The sequence below is a fragment of the Lotus japonicus genome, chromosome 1 (assembly GCF_012489685.1).
Source record: "Lotus japonicus ecotype B-129 chromosome 1, LjGifu_v1.2".
Lineage (NCBI taxonomy): Eukaryota > Viridiplantae > Streptophyta > Magnoliopsida > Fabales > Fabaceae > Lotus > Lotus japonicus.
The window spans coordinates 129,310,403-129,324,927 of NC_080041.1; positions in this window are offsets into that span (position 1 = coordinate 129,310,403).

Sequence of the window (14,525 nt, forward strand, 5' to 3'; positions counted from 1 at the left end):
AGTGAGGCACAAAGAAGTTTATTGAGAGAAAATTTCATAATGATGGTGAGCCTATTCCAAAACTGGATGGAGTTCCTATTAAGCAATTGTCTTTTGGGTATAACAAACTCTTAACTGCAAACTTTAGCTTGGAGGAGATCGGACACAGTTTGGGAATGTGGTGGAGATATACGTCCGGGGCTAGACGAGTTTAATTTTAAATTCATTAAATCATTCTGGCACTTGATGAAGGATGACATCAAAAAAGTGTTAAATGAATTTCATTTAAATGGAACTTGACCGAAGGGGAGCAATTCTTCCTTCATTGCTTTGATCCCGAAGGTTGACTCTCCTCAAAGCCTCAATGAATTTATACTCATTTCACTCATTAATAAGATTGTATCCAAACTTCTTGCAAAGAGGATCAAGGTGATTTTTTGAAAGTTATAGATGAAAACCAGTTTGTATTTTTTGGAGGTAGGAATATGTTGGATAGTGTTGTCATTTTCAATGATGTTCTTCATGAAGAAAAATGTAAGAAAATCTCAACTTTAATCTTCAATATTGACTATGATATAGTATGATTCAGTGCGATGAGACTTTCTCCTATACATGCTGAGGCAAATGAATTTCTGTCAAAAAATAGATTTGTTGGATCAAAAGCCATTTAGAATCTTGCTCACTAGCAGTGTTGGTGAAGGGGAGCCCAACTGAGGATTCATAATGAGAAGGGAGCTTCGTCAAGGGGATCCGGTGGCCCTTTTTTTATTCCTTGTGGTGGCTAAAGGTCTCAACGGGCTGCTGAAACAAGCAATAACTCTAAATAAATTTTAGGGCTCACATTGGGAGTTGAATGCGGTGGAAATAATCCTGACGCCATGCTCCAGTATGCGGATGATATAATTTCATTGGCAATACATCCCTGCAAAATGTGGTGGCAATCAAATGTGTTCTTAAATGCTTTGAGCTAGAGTTGGGGTTGAAAGCACATTTCTTCAAAAGCAAACTTGCAGGCATAGCACGTTCAAAAAAAAAAAAACTTGCAGGCATAGCCTTAAAAGATAGATCCCTTCAGAAATTCAGATCATTGCTAAATTGCAAAACCATGGCTATTCCTTTCTACTTATATAAGATATGCATTTGATGGATTAGCTTCACCTACACATATCAAATGTGACACTAGAGATGGAAAAACTTCGGGATAACATTTAGCAAAATGTATAGTACTATATGATCTTTTATTTTCTTAAATAAAAATATGACTTATGTGTAACTTCGCATTCTTGATTCCTTTAGATATGCAGCCAATTAGAATAAGATCAAAAGGTAATGCATGAACGTCATAATCCACAAAAACTACATCTGCATGTTTTGTTTTTAAATGAAATGATTACCATGTCTTGGAGTAGGAACAAAATATATGATCGTTTAAATAAATGGACCACTCTAACAAGGCTAATTTGAGGTACTTTTGATCCTCCTCAAAGTAGATGAGACAACTTTGTTAGTGAGGCCCCAATCAATAAAAGGAAAAGGGAAAAGGGGAAAAATAATTTTGACCCATAATCGTGATAACTTTGGAAAGAAAAATAAAATTGTTTACTATATATAATATACATGTATATATAAAAATGCATTTATTCAAATACATATAAATCAAATGGAAACTCCAAAAAATAAATAAATCTTTCTTTTGAAATATTGTACCCAAGAGAAAAATGACTTTCCTTTAATTCTACTATTTTTTCCCTCTCAATCATCTCTATCCATATGACATATGCTTGGTTGCTTTGGTCATTTTCTTTTCACAATTTGATGCTTAGAGATTCTCCAAGTTGTGGGTGTTGGGTATGTTATGTTTGGGGAATATGGAGAAAAACACTTCAAGTTGAAGTAAGAGACCATGCTTCGACAAAGGACACACAAGCAGTGATCACCTGATATGTATGTGCATGTGAGGAAGAACAATTTTAATTCATTCACATCTCAGATTCTCTCGCATCACAATTTTATTTATTTTCTCTTTTCATTTATATTTTAATTATATTTTTTTTATAAGTTAAAGAATTATATTAAGCGAGCACAAGGGTGCTCGCACCCTTAATACAAAAGGATAGAAGAAAAGGAAAAAACAAAGCATTACATATAAAAGGAACATTATAAATTATATAGTGATTTTTTAAAATTATATTATGAATTTTTTTATAAGCTACATTATGCATTATATCTCTTATTTCTCTTAATTCAAATTTTATCTCTATTTGGGCGTGAGTAAATTTGACGTGCGAATGAATTTTCATCATGAGGAAGAATTTTGAAGAGGTTCTTTTCCTTTTGGCTCAAGGTGAGGAGTGTTAAAGGTTGGGTTTGAAGTTCATGCCCATCGAATCAGATAGCTATTATAATACTTTTGATTTAGAACGTGGATGTAATCAAGTAGGTTTCTTTGGTGAATTCCTATTTGTGATATAAAATAAACAAAAGCTAAAGAAAGCCGCAGGTAAGGGCACTCATGATCATGAGCAAGCTTACCCACACGAACCACCTTTGAAAACTACTTTTCAAACTTGAAAAGCATCATGCATGGATCATAGACATCCTTATACTTTTGTTTGCCACACACTGTTTTCATCTTGGCTGCCTCTTGTCAACAAAAAATATCATTAACCCAAATAGGAATTAACATTAATCGGCAGAGCATATATATGTTGACATGGGGATATAGAACTATTTTAATTTTTTTAAAAGCAAAATTAATTTATGTGGAGTACAAAGTTTCCTAACCCATTACAATTTAGAAACAGAGCTGTGCAAGCAAATCAGCAAGACATAGGCAATGAAAACCAAGCTAAAACAAAGAGCAACTTAATTAAGGACAGAGCCAAGAAGTAAAAAGGAATAAAAAGATTTGAAGACCATAGGCACTCCAAATAGCAAATACCAATCAGCAACCCTTCATTGCTTATAAAAAAAAAAAAAAACCAATCAGCAACCCGTATCAGACCTCATCAATAATCCACTTTCCTAACCAAACCCAACAGCCAAAATAATAAGTTCATCCTTAGGCGCTCCAAATAGCAAATATCAATCAGCAACTCGTCATAGTGTATGTTTGGATGAGACAATTTTGAAATTCATGGGATTTTAAAAGTGAGAGAATTCAATTGAATTGCCTAGAATTTAAATTTTATTGTTTGTTAAATATTTCTTTGGTCCCTCTAAAATTAGAGTCTTTAAGTTTAGGCCCCTTTAAATATATTTTTTGTACACACACCTAAATGCAAAATAATACTGATATTTTAGCCCTTGTCATAACTTTACATCGTTTAGAGAGATCTAAACCAAAGAACCATGATTTTAGAGGGACCTAAGACATGATAAATATGGATTTTTAGGTCCCTCTAAAATCATGGCTCCTTGGTTAGGTCCCTCTAAAATATGTCACATCAGCGTCCGTTAGGTAAAGGTAACGGCAGGGGCATATCCCTCCATATTATTTTCAAAATAAGGGTGTATTAGAGGGACCAAAAACCCCTAATTTTGTCATATGATCTAATTGAAAAGCCTTCATCTAATTATTTTTTTATTTTAATAAAATAATGATAACTTTTATAACATAAAAGAACATTCCTTTTAAAACTTAATTGATATCATTTCAACATGGCGCGTCGAGCATATAGGCGCCAAGTTGGGTAGGAAAAATGGGCAAGTTAGATATAGGGTTCATGTCGGGTTTTGCACCAATTGTAGGGTTCATGTCGGGTTTTGCACCGATTTTAGGGTTTAGGGTCGATTTTAATGTTCAAGGTGTGTCGAGTCGGGAAATTAAAGTCGATGTCGATCTGGTCGACGTCAGGCCGAGCTGGTCGGCACGAATTCAAGCGGGTTAGACAATTTATTTTAAGGTTTAGGTCGGATTTAGGGGTTTTGGTATAATTTAGGGTTTATGGTCGATTTTAGGGTTTAAGGTGTGTCAGCCACGGCGGACGCCACGTCGAAAAGTTTAGAGTCGGTCTATACGACCAATGTAATTGTAGAATGACAACGTCAGTCATCGGCCTAAACAACTAGCTTTGGCTTAGAGTCGGTTTGACTGAGAATAAAATTTTGCCTCAGCCAATCTGCAGTCTCAACAAGTTAGCTTCGGCTCTTTTAATGTCCACTTGGCGCTGACGTTAAGTCAATGCTAATTCGTCGGTAGCGTCGGTCTTTTGCTAACACTCATAAGCGCTTTTCTTGTGGTGAGAGTGTTGACTCAGTCTCAAGATAATAATATTGGTAAGTTAATGGGTAATGACATGTGTATTTATCACATATATCAATGGTTTCAACATAATAATATGGTGATTAATGCCCAAACGAGAAGCATCAATATTAACTAACACATAGTGGTAGATAATTACCACTTCATTTTAAGTGATGTCTATGAAAAATGATTTGTTGGAAGAGTCTTAATCATTTAATGTAATTTTTGAACTTCAACGATATTAATCTCAGCACTGCTGATTGTGGAAGTACTTTATACGGAGTTATTTAATTTAAAGTTTTTCTTTTTCTTTAATTAATTTGAGCCACTAGTTTAGTTTGTAATTATTGTTTGGTATGCACGGAGCCTCAAAGTTTTTTTTTTTTTTGAAAGTACGGAGCCTCAAAGTTAAGGGGAGAAAAACAACATTTTTGTTGCAGAAGATGCGTCATGATGTATCTAAAAGCTTATATTCAGCATCTTTTTAAAATATAATTCACTATTATAATTTTTTTTTACAAGAGATATTATATGTTTAAATCTTGACTACATATAACTTTCAGCTAATAATTTATCTAACATTCATGTCAAATAAAATATCTTGAGGCTCCACTTTCTTTTTGTGTAATTAAATAAAAATGATTTTTTTGGGATGAGCTAGGATTGTCCACTACCAATGACAATGGATAATTCTTCATGAGAGATGCTCATAAAGTAGTAGATAATTAATCACAAAATGGGTTACACTTCAGAGATATATGATATTCGAATCTTTAACCTTACAATTAAAGAACGAGGTGAGTGAGCACTACGCCACATCATGTGATTATAAAATTGAACTCATCACATGATATATTTATATTTTCAGTCATCATAGGCATATAACTTTTCAACCTACAATCGACATATATAATTTGTGGTGGTTTTTTACCGCGAACTACACTTGAAGTAAAAAAAAAGGTTATATATAATTTAAAACTGCCACAAAATTCGTGAAGATTTTTGTCAGGGGAGCCCTTGGGCTGAGGAGACACCAAGAAATATCGACACTACTAAAAACCTTAACGCATTAAGTTTATGCGTTACATCTCTTAATCTTCTCTTCACTCATACTTAATTAATATGTGACTCGAACTCCGCAGTTGAATTCTCAAAATATATATATTTATCCGGTCATTCAATGAAACTGGCCTATGAGATGACAACAAGTATGATTGAGGATTTGGATATGATCAAGTTTTGACTGGCTAATTGATGAACACATTGATTTGTCGGATGAACGCTCTGGTTTTGGTGGGGTAAGTCTCATTCTTTAATGTTACACCCACGGCGGGGCCATATGTATGCATAGTGTTCATGATCATCATATATCTTTCTCAGAAACACAACAAGAAAATCAAAAGAATGAAACTTTCCTTTCAAAAAGACAACTTTCACCAGCTTCCGAGAAGGATCGTATCCTTAGATTGATGTTTACCTGAAACGAAGAATAAAGAACTAAAGTTGAGGGAAATATACCGTGAACTTCGATACCTGTTGTATTGTATGACAAAAGTGTCTTTTCTTTTGTGGTTTACGTAGGTAATATCACAAGTTAACTCCAACCTTTCCTCGTGATCGTAGGCTAAAGTTGAGGACTAATAATAGTAGATATGTATGTTGCTGTATTATTTTTAAAAGCCAAAGAAATAATTGCATATAAGATAGCAAACAAGGACAAGCAGTGCTATAACTCATATACAAATAATCCATTAGCTAGTTTATATATTGATCCAATCAATTCATGACAAACTTTATCCATAAGTGGATGATAACAATCTATAATTTAATTTATTGGATATACATAATTTATCCGGTGAACCATCTTAAAAAATTTGGGTGTATTTGTTATGCTTATAATCCTTAAAAAAAATGACAAAACCATGAAAAAAACGAGGATGATGTTGTTGGGGTTGATTGCAATGTAAGTCCCGCATCGCTAAAGAATGAGGAAAAAGATCAAATTATGCATCTTGGAGAAGTCCCACATCGCTTAGATTAGTGAGGGTGGGAGGATCCAAGACTATATATAGGGATTTCAGGCTCCTTGTTTCAACACACCAAAAACACTAAGTAGTAGCACCTGAAAATACTTTAAGTTTATATTTGTGTTTTTTTTTTTTTTCTCTTATGCTCTTGTTTTAGAGTATTGTGAGATGTAGTTCAAATATGTACTTTGGAGAGTGTGGGTGTACTGGGGTCATGGGGTGGTTGAGAGTGAGGTCTATGTGCTGTAACAATTTTCACATGGTGTTTATTCTCTGGTTGTCGGTTTTGACAACAGTCGTGGTTTTTTCTCCGATTTTGGAGTTTCCATGTTATATTCTTGTGTAGTTGATTGCGCTCCTGGTTTATTTTACTTCTTCAGCTATGTTATTTCCTAACAGTGGAATCAAAGCTTCCGGTTCGATGAATCTCACATTGTGTGGTATTGCGAAGGTGCTGAAGAAGTGTGACATTGTGAAGTGCTGTTTTGGGAGGTTCTAGCTGAGAACCAACCTGGTGCACGGTTTACTATGGTCTGCAACTGCGATGTTGCTGTGATGGAGGAGTTGATGCAATCATGATTACACAAGGTGTTATGGGCATAAAATTGCCCAGGTGGCACACGGGCATTGGTGGATATAGATGCAAGGTGTGTGGTGATAGCGTGCGGGCATTGGTTGGCGTTGATGCAAGGTACGTGGTTAAGTCGATGACTGATGAACTTCCGGAGAAAGTCAACATGGAAGTTGCAACATAAATTTTCAGCAAGGTTTCGGCATGTGAAAATTCTTGGGATGATTTAGCTCCAAGTGAAGAAAATTCTTGGAATAGTTTAGCTCCAAGTGAAGAAAATTATTTGGATGGTTTAGTTCCAAGTGTAGTGTACTCTTTATGGTGGAGTATGATAATTTAATTTGTCGGTATATAGACAATGCAAATTATGTTTGTCGGTAAAGACAATGATTGTCGGTGTAGACAATGAAGACTGAAGACCATTACAATCAAGGTGGAGATTGTTGGGGTTGATTGCAATGTAAGTTCTGCATTGCTAAAGAAGGAGGAAAAAGATCAAATTATGCATCTTGGAGAAGTCACACATCGCTTAGATTAGTGAGGGGTGAGAGGGTCCAAGACTATATATAAGGATTTCATGCTCCTTGTTTCAACACACCAAAAACACCAAGTAGTAGCACCTGGAAACACTTTAAGTTTATATTTGTGTTTTCTTTTCTCTTATGTTCTTGTTTTAGAGTATTGTGAGATGTAGTTCAAATATTTATTTTGGAGAGTGTGGGTGTACTGGGGTCATGGGGTGGTTGAGAGTGAAGTCTATGTGTTGTAACAATTTTCACATAGTGTTTATTCTCTATTTGTGGGTTTTGACAATAGCCGTGGTTTTTTCTCCGATTTTGGAGTTTCCATGTTATATTTTTGTGTTGTTGATTGCGCTCCTGATTTATTTTACTTCTTCAGCTGTGTAATTTCATAATCTTCATTGTCTAGAGTTCAATGTCTAAATGGAATTAACAACTTGAAGCCAAACAAGGTGATCATTAGCAGGGATGTTGTGTTTGACGAGAGGGCTTCTTGGAACTCATAGGAAGAAAAAAAATTAAGAAAACAATCATTGCAACTATTTTACACCAGAATTCAATAGTTTGATATGAGCAACCAGCCCCATGTACTGATGTACATCAAGCTCTTCATTCTCTTCAAGATCTCCAAGTTCACCAAGTTCGAGTTCATCATCTCTAAGCTCAACTCCAATAAAATTAAGATATTTGAGTGATATTTATACAAGGTGGAATTATTGTGTTGTGGAACCAAAATTAATAGTCAAAGGTTGTGCACAGTAGGCCAAAATTTACTACAGTCAGATTTGCTCCAGTAACACATTTGGACACCGTGAGAGTAATCCTTGCATTAGCAGCTCAAAAAGGTTGAAATTTGTACCAACTCAATGGAAAGTTTGCTTTCTTGAATAGAGAATTAAGAAAAGAGGTTTATATGCAATACTTAAAGACTGGTTTCGTCTACCGTGTGTCAGTTTGAAACTGACACACGGTGCTGCAGTTTCATTTTTCACCAATGGATATAATATTTTTTAATTCAATGGCCAAGATTAATTAACATTAAAAGAATTTATTTGTTAAATATATATTAATTTACTAAAACACCCCTACTTCTTTCTATTCACCCACACTATTATTTCCGGTGACATGTTAACTCCGGCCACCACCATTCATGCGACCCACCACTTCTTCTTCCTCCACGGCTACCCTTTATTCTCCTTCCCACTGCTCTTCATGTTGAATATATTTTGATGCAAGATCTGAAAATTTTGAATTTGGGATTCATCATGTTGCAGCTAAAAATTAAAATCAACAATTCCAAATCTACTTTGCTCATACCAAAAGGGAATAGAAATCTCTGTAATCGTAAATGGGTATTTCCAAGTTCCAAAATTGCAACCAAAATGACATCAATTCCAGCATGATAGAGCAATTTAGCTAAATAGGGGTGCAACTGATCCATCAGTAACAATCTGAACAATCCTCTTGAACGCAAATATATTGAACTTCCAACACCCCCAAATCTGTTGAAATTCCAACCACCGCCTCTCCCACCGAAACCGCCACCGCTGCTGAAAGGACCATCTCCACCACCGCCACCGAATAAAAACCCAACATAAGCAAGAATGATGAAACAATCAGATAGATCTTATATGCATGTTGCTCCAAAGAGAGAAAACCAGAGAAGGGTTTTGAAGAAAGAAGAGAGCAAGGGTCGGATCTGATTTTGGACCCTTTCATTTCGACCTCAAACAGATCAGAGATGTTGGCGGTGGCTCAGGTTTTGCAGATCAGAGATGAAGAAACTGTCTCGACGCCACCATCCTCTCCGGTTTCGCCGCTACTGGTTCTGGATCTGGGTATCATAGGTGTGCGATCTTGAGTGGTGAAGGCGGAGGAGGGTGGCAGCACTGGCGGGTGGAGGTTGCGGCGGCGGAGGAGCTGGGGTGGAAAGGGAGGAACAACAATAACAGTGTGTTGGTGATGGTGGAAGGAGAAAGATGGAAAAATTTGAGCAAGGAAGGTTATTTTTGTCTTATCCCTCAAATAGTAAAACTGAAGCACCGTGTGTCAGTTTCAAACTGACACACGGTAGGCGCAGCCTTAAAGACTTTATGAAAAAGAGTAAGAAGGAAAAAGACTTTATGAAAAAGAGTAAGAAGGAAAAAGTTTACAAGTTTAAGAAAGCTCTTTAGGTTGAAAGTTGAAACAGTACCCTAGAGCAAGGTGTAGTGAAATGGATAGTTACATCATTCATCAAGGATTTCAAAGAAGTTACAATAAGCTTACCTTGTAGAGTTGTAGGTAATGCATTAAGGTAAGAATGATATTTTTCTTGTCGCCCTCTTTGTGGATGATATGGTATTATGGTATATAGGGGAACAACGAGAAAATGATTGAACATTTTAAAATAGAGATGATGATAAAATATAAGATGACTGAGCTTGGCTTGCTACATCATTTTCTTGGTATTAATCTTTGATGCTTATTAACTTTGGTCGTGTATGTGCTGCAATGTCATCTTTATGCAGTTGGTTCCCTTTTTTGCATTAGGCTTTTGTGGTCTTTTTTGCTTTTGCTGGCCTAGTGTATTTGTCTTTTGTAGGCTTGCTTTTTTTATCCATAAAAGGATTGTTTTCATGTTTCTAATGATTTCTAATAAATCTCTTTTGCTTAAAAAAAGTTTATCAAAATGAAAATGAAGTTTTTATTTGTCAAAAGAGGGCTGCGCCTAGCATAGGTCAGTTTGAAACTGACCCACGGTGGTGCAGTTACTATTACCCATCTAAATTACAAAATTGTCCATACTTATTTTTCACTTTTCATCCTTCTCTTTTTCTTCCACCACCTCTCCCCATTTGTCTCCGGCAGCGGTGTTTTAAGCCACCGCTCCCCCACCACCGTGGTGCCGCAAGCATCTCTACTGATTGTTATGTTTGATGTTGCTGCTATTTTTTTGGAATTGAGGATAAAACAATTGGGGATCTGCAACCCTAAACCCCAAATCTGGAACCGCCAAACACAGCAACAGCGCCGTCGCCGACGAGTCCCACCACTTCTACTGTGTCTCCTCCGACGTTGTCAACCACCTCGCGAATCACCGCAAAACGCTGCCTCCGCCGTCAAATGATAAGGAAATTGGGGATCTGGAGATAAAAAACCCTAAAAACCCAAATCCAGTACCACCACCATCACCAACATCCCTAAAACCCCAAATCTACCACCACCATCATCACATTAAACTCTCCTTGAACAAAATCTGTCATCTCCGCTACCGGCGAAGGAAAGCTGCAACCTTTGTTTGTGGGGTTTGATGAGGGAGAGAGGATGACGGGAAGAGGATCTGCAACATGAAGAGAGTGGATCATGATGGTGATCCGTGGGGATGTGGGATCATAGTATCATGGTTGATTCATCAAGATCTGCACATCGTGTTTTATCAGATTTGAGAAAATTGATGTTGGTGGGTCAAATCTGTTGAAAAATTGCTGAAGAAGGAAGAAGGAGAGTTTGGGAGTGGTGGTTGAGGTTAAAGAGTGGTGGCTTCTGTCATGGTGGTGGCGGCGGCACTGGCGGGTGGAGGTTGTGGCGGCAGCGGCGGAACTGAGGTGGAGAGGGAGGAAGAGCACAACAGAGCCAAACCAGTAAGGAAGGATGCAGAGAATAATTCAGGGGTGTTTTGGCCATTGCACCATTTTTATGTTTTGAATCTAGATCAGTGAATAGTTTAAGATTATATCCAACGGTCCTGATTAAAATGATCCACCATGGGTCAGTTCAAAACTGACCCACGGTAGGCAAAACCTCAAAAGAGGTATGCTGAAAATATTTTTAAAAAGTTTGGCATGTATCCTGTTGATATCCGCTTGGTAGTGAATGAAAATATAAAAAGCGAATATTGTTAAAGATTGATAGATATAAGCATGTACAAAAGTTTAGTTGGAAGCTTATTTTATCTTACAGCTTCAAGACTCGATTTGATGTTTACTGATACTATACTCTCAGAATTCATGAGTAAACCAAGTCATTAAAATCTTGGGGCAGTAAAAAAAGTAATAAGGTTTGTGTTGGGTAGGAAGTGTTGATCAACCTTTGCTCGAGTGTGATTTCTTGGTTCTCAAAGAAGTACAGATACGATGGCAACACAGCAAACACTTAGCTTGATAAGAATATTAGAAGATATTGGAGAGAAGAAAAGAGAGAAGTCTTCAGTTTCATGATGAAAACAAATCAATCATCGAATCGTCATGGCAAAGAATATGTTTTCATAATCAGGCCAGATACATTAACATAAAGCATGAGTACTTAATTCATTCGAAGTATAATTGAAGATGTGCAATTAGGTTTTTGCAGGTCACCAGAGCAACTAACAGAAATGTGCCGAGCTAATATTTAGTGGAATATAATTGTTATTAGAGCATCTCCAATGCTAGTTTTTATTTCTTAGTTCTTAGCACTATTTATGTGGGCCCGTATTGTCACATGTGCTTAAGCAACTCTCAAGCAATTTTGCTCCAACCATGAGTTCTTAGTTCTTACCACTATTCATTTGGTCCTACCAACCACATTATTTATTTTTTATTTTCATAAAGTAAAAAATAAAACTCATAAAGTAATAAAGTTATAAAGTAATTTGGATGAGAGAAATAATTAATATTTTAAGTTAAGAACTCAAAAAGTAAAACTTCTTATATAAGAACTGAGTTCTTATTTTTAAGAACTAAGAGCTCCATGTCAGCACCTCCAATGGTAAAGTTCTTAGTTCTTAGTTCTTAACTCAAAAATAAAAACTAAAAACCTTGCATTAGAGATGTTCTTAGTGACGAGCTATAGTGGTTAATGTTAGTGGAAACATTTAGTTCTTAGTGAATGATTAAGTAGGTATTAAGCAACTAGTGGTAACTCTTTAATAATTGTAACACTCAATTATCATTTTATAAGATCATGTGTATGAGATGCAAAAAATAACAAGATAAATTGAAAGGCTAAATTAAGCTTTTCGTCCCTAACATTTTCGTCCCTAACATTTTCCATAAGACTACCACCTGTGTTAATTAAATGATGTAGCAATCACGTGGCAAGGCCACATGGGCTGGCGGAGCTCAGACGTTGACTCAAACGGCCGGAGGGACTAAAACCAATTATTTTGGCAAAAGATAGGGATCAATACCACGTCTTGCTCCGGCGAGGGACGAAAAGCTTAATTTAGCCAAATTTAAAAGGATTTAACCCCTAAATACTTCCTCTTACTCGATCAAATTTTCTCTAAGTTAATTAGTAAATATGAGCTTATCATGTACTACCTTTATTCTTTGTATGTTTTTAGTCTCTATTTTGAGTATTTTCATCTCTAGAATATGACCGACACTAAATTGCAAGCCAACAAGAAAAAACGCTCTTCTCCTATAGTTAGTTAGTTTATGCGTTTGCTTCTCCTTGTTTTGTTGCTCAAGGTTTCTAATTAAAGTTTTGCATATCATTCTCTTGCAAGATACTGCAGGTGGTTCTGGCCTCTGATAGATCTTGAACGTCTAAACACAGAAATCTGCAGAGATCATGTGATCTTCTTGTCTCCCTCCTTAAAGAATATTGTCGGAAAATCAATTATGGTAGTTCAGTCGGTGGGCCTAATGGTCTTGACCTCCACAAAATATTGATGGTGTTAAGGCTATGGTTTGAAATTAAAAGTGATTTACAATGCTGGATTGCGCCCAATAAATTGGGTATTTGAAATTGGACTGGGCGGGACATAAAGAAGATTATGTCCCGCCCAAAATGAACAAATAACCATTGAAGATAGCCATGGCGGGAAAGGCGACACGACGAGCTTCATTGCCCCCCCCTTAGATGATGGACCCACAAGCCAGCTGGAAGATTCCTTTGGATTTGTCTTATATGTACGGGGATTTGGGCCCTGATTGTCAGGCCCAAATATAGGAAAGATCCATATCATGACCACCCCCTCTATAAAAGGGGAGGTCATCCACTTGTACGAAACCAACTTTTTCAGCATTAATGAGAATATTCCTTTTATGGTAGTTTTGCTATTTTAGTGCTCTGCTAGGGTTTACTTTTTGTCTTTCTCTTACATAAGCTTGCCCTAGTACAGAACATTGGCGCCGTCTGTGGGGAAGACTCAGCTCTTCCGGTGACAGAAGGAGGAATCGCGAGCCATGGAGACTCGTTCATACGGCGTAGGTCGGCGCGATCATCGCCGGCGCGGTGGTGGTCGACACGGTGGTCGCGCCGGCGGACGAAGCAACAACCGTCCCGTACTGGACGACCAAGAGCAGGAAGCTTCCTCGGAGGGGGTCCACTCAGTGGCGCCGTCGCCGGCGTCATTGGTGAATGCAGCTCCGGGAAGACCTTCAGATCTGATCGCTAAATCAGATCCAGGTGTTCGGCGGCGTTCAACGCCGCCTGACTACGTGAACTTGGAAGATCTTAAAACAACTGCTCCACGGAGAGCGCAAGAGGCAGTGACAGGTATCACGCCTGCGGCTTTGCAACAAATGTTAGATACCTTGCAGAAGGTGCAGTCCCAAAACGAGCAGTTGCAAGCCCAAGTTGAGTATCTTACTCAGCGGCAGAATTTTAAGCAAGAACAACGCCTGGAGGCGGAGGATGTAGTTGAATTCCAACCTTTTGTTCCGGCCATCACTAGGGTGGACATTCCAAAGCACCTGCAAACCATGGCATTAGACGCCTTTTCGGGCGAATCTGATCCTATGGAGCATCTTAGATACTTCAATACTAAAATGGTGATCGGCGGGGCGTCGGATGCGGTAAAATGTCGATTATTGCCTTCCACGTTCAAGGGCATGGCGATGCAGTGGTTCATTCGACAACCGCCCTTCTCCATTGATAATTTCACTGATCTGTCCACTAAGTTTCTGACTCAATTTTCCGCCAATAAAACCACAAAAGCAACAATGTTTGATCTTATCAGCATACATCAGCAACCAGGCGAGAAATTAAAAACCTACATGGCACGCTTCAGCAAGATGGCGGTGCAGTTGGAGGATGAAAATCCAGATGTCTGTTTGGCGTCATTCAAAAATGGTCTTCGGGCGGGAGATTTGAATAGAGACTTAACAAGGCGACCGGCGAAGGATATGATGGATCTTCGCGCTCGTGTTCAAGAGTTCATATTGATTGAGCAAGATGACCAGAAGAAACAAGAAAGAGAGGAAGGACGTAAG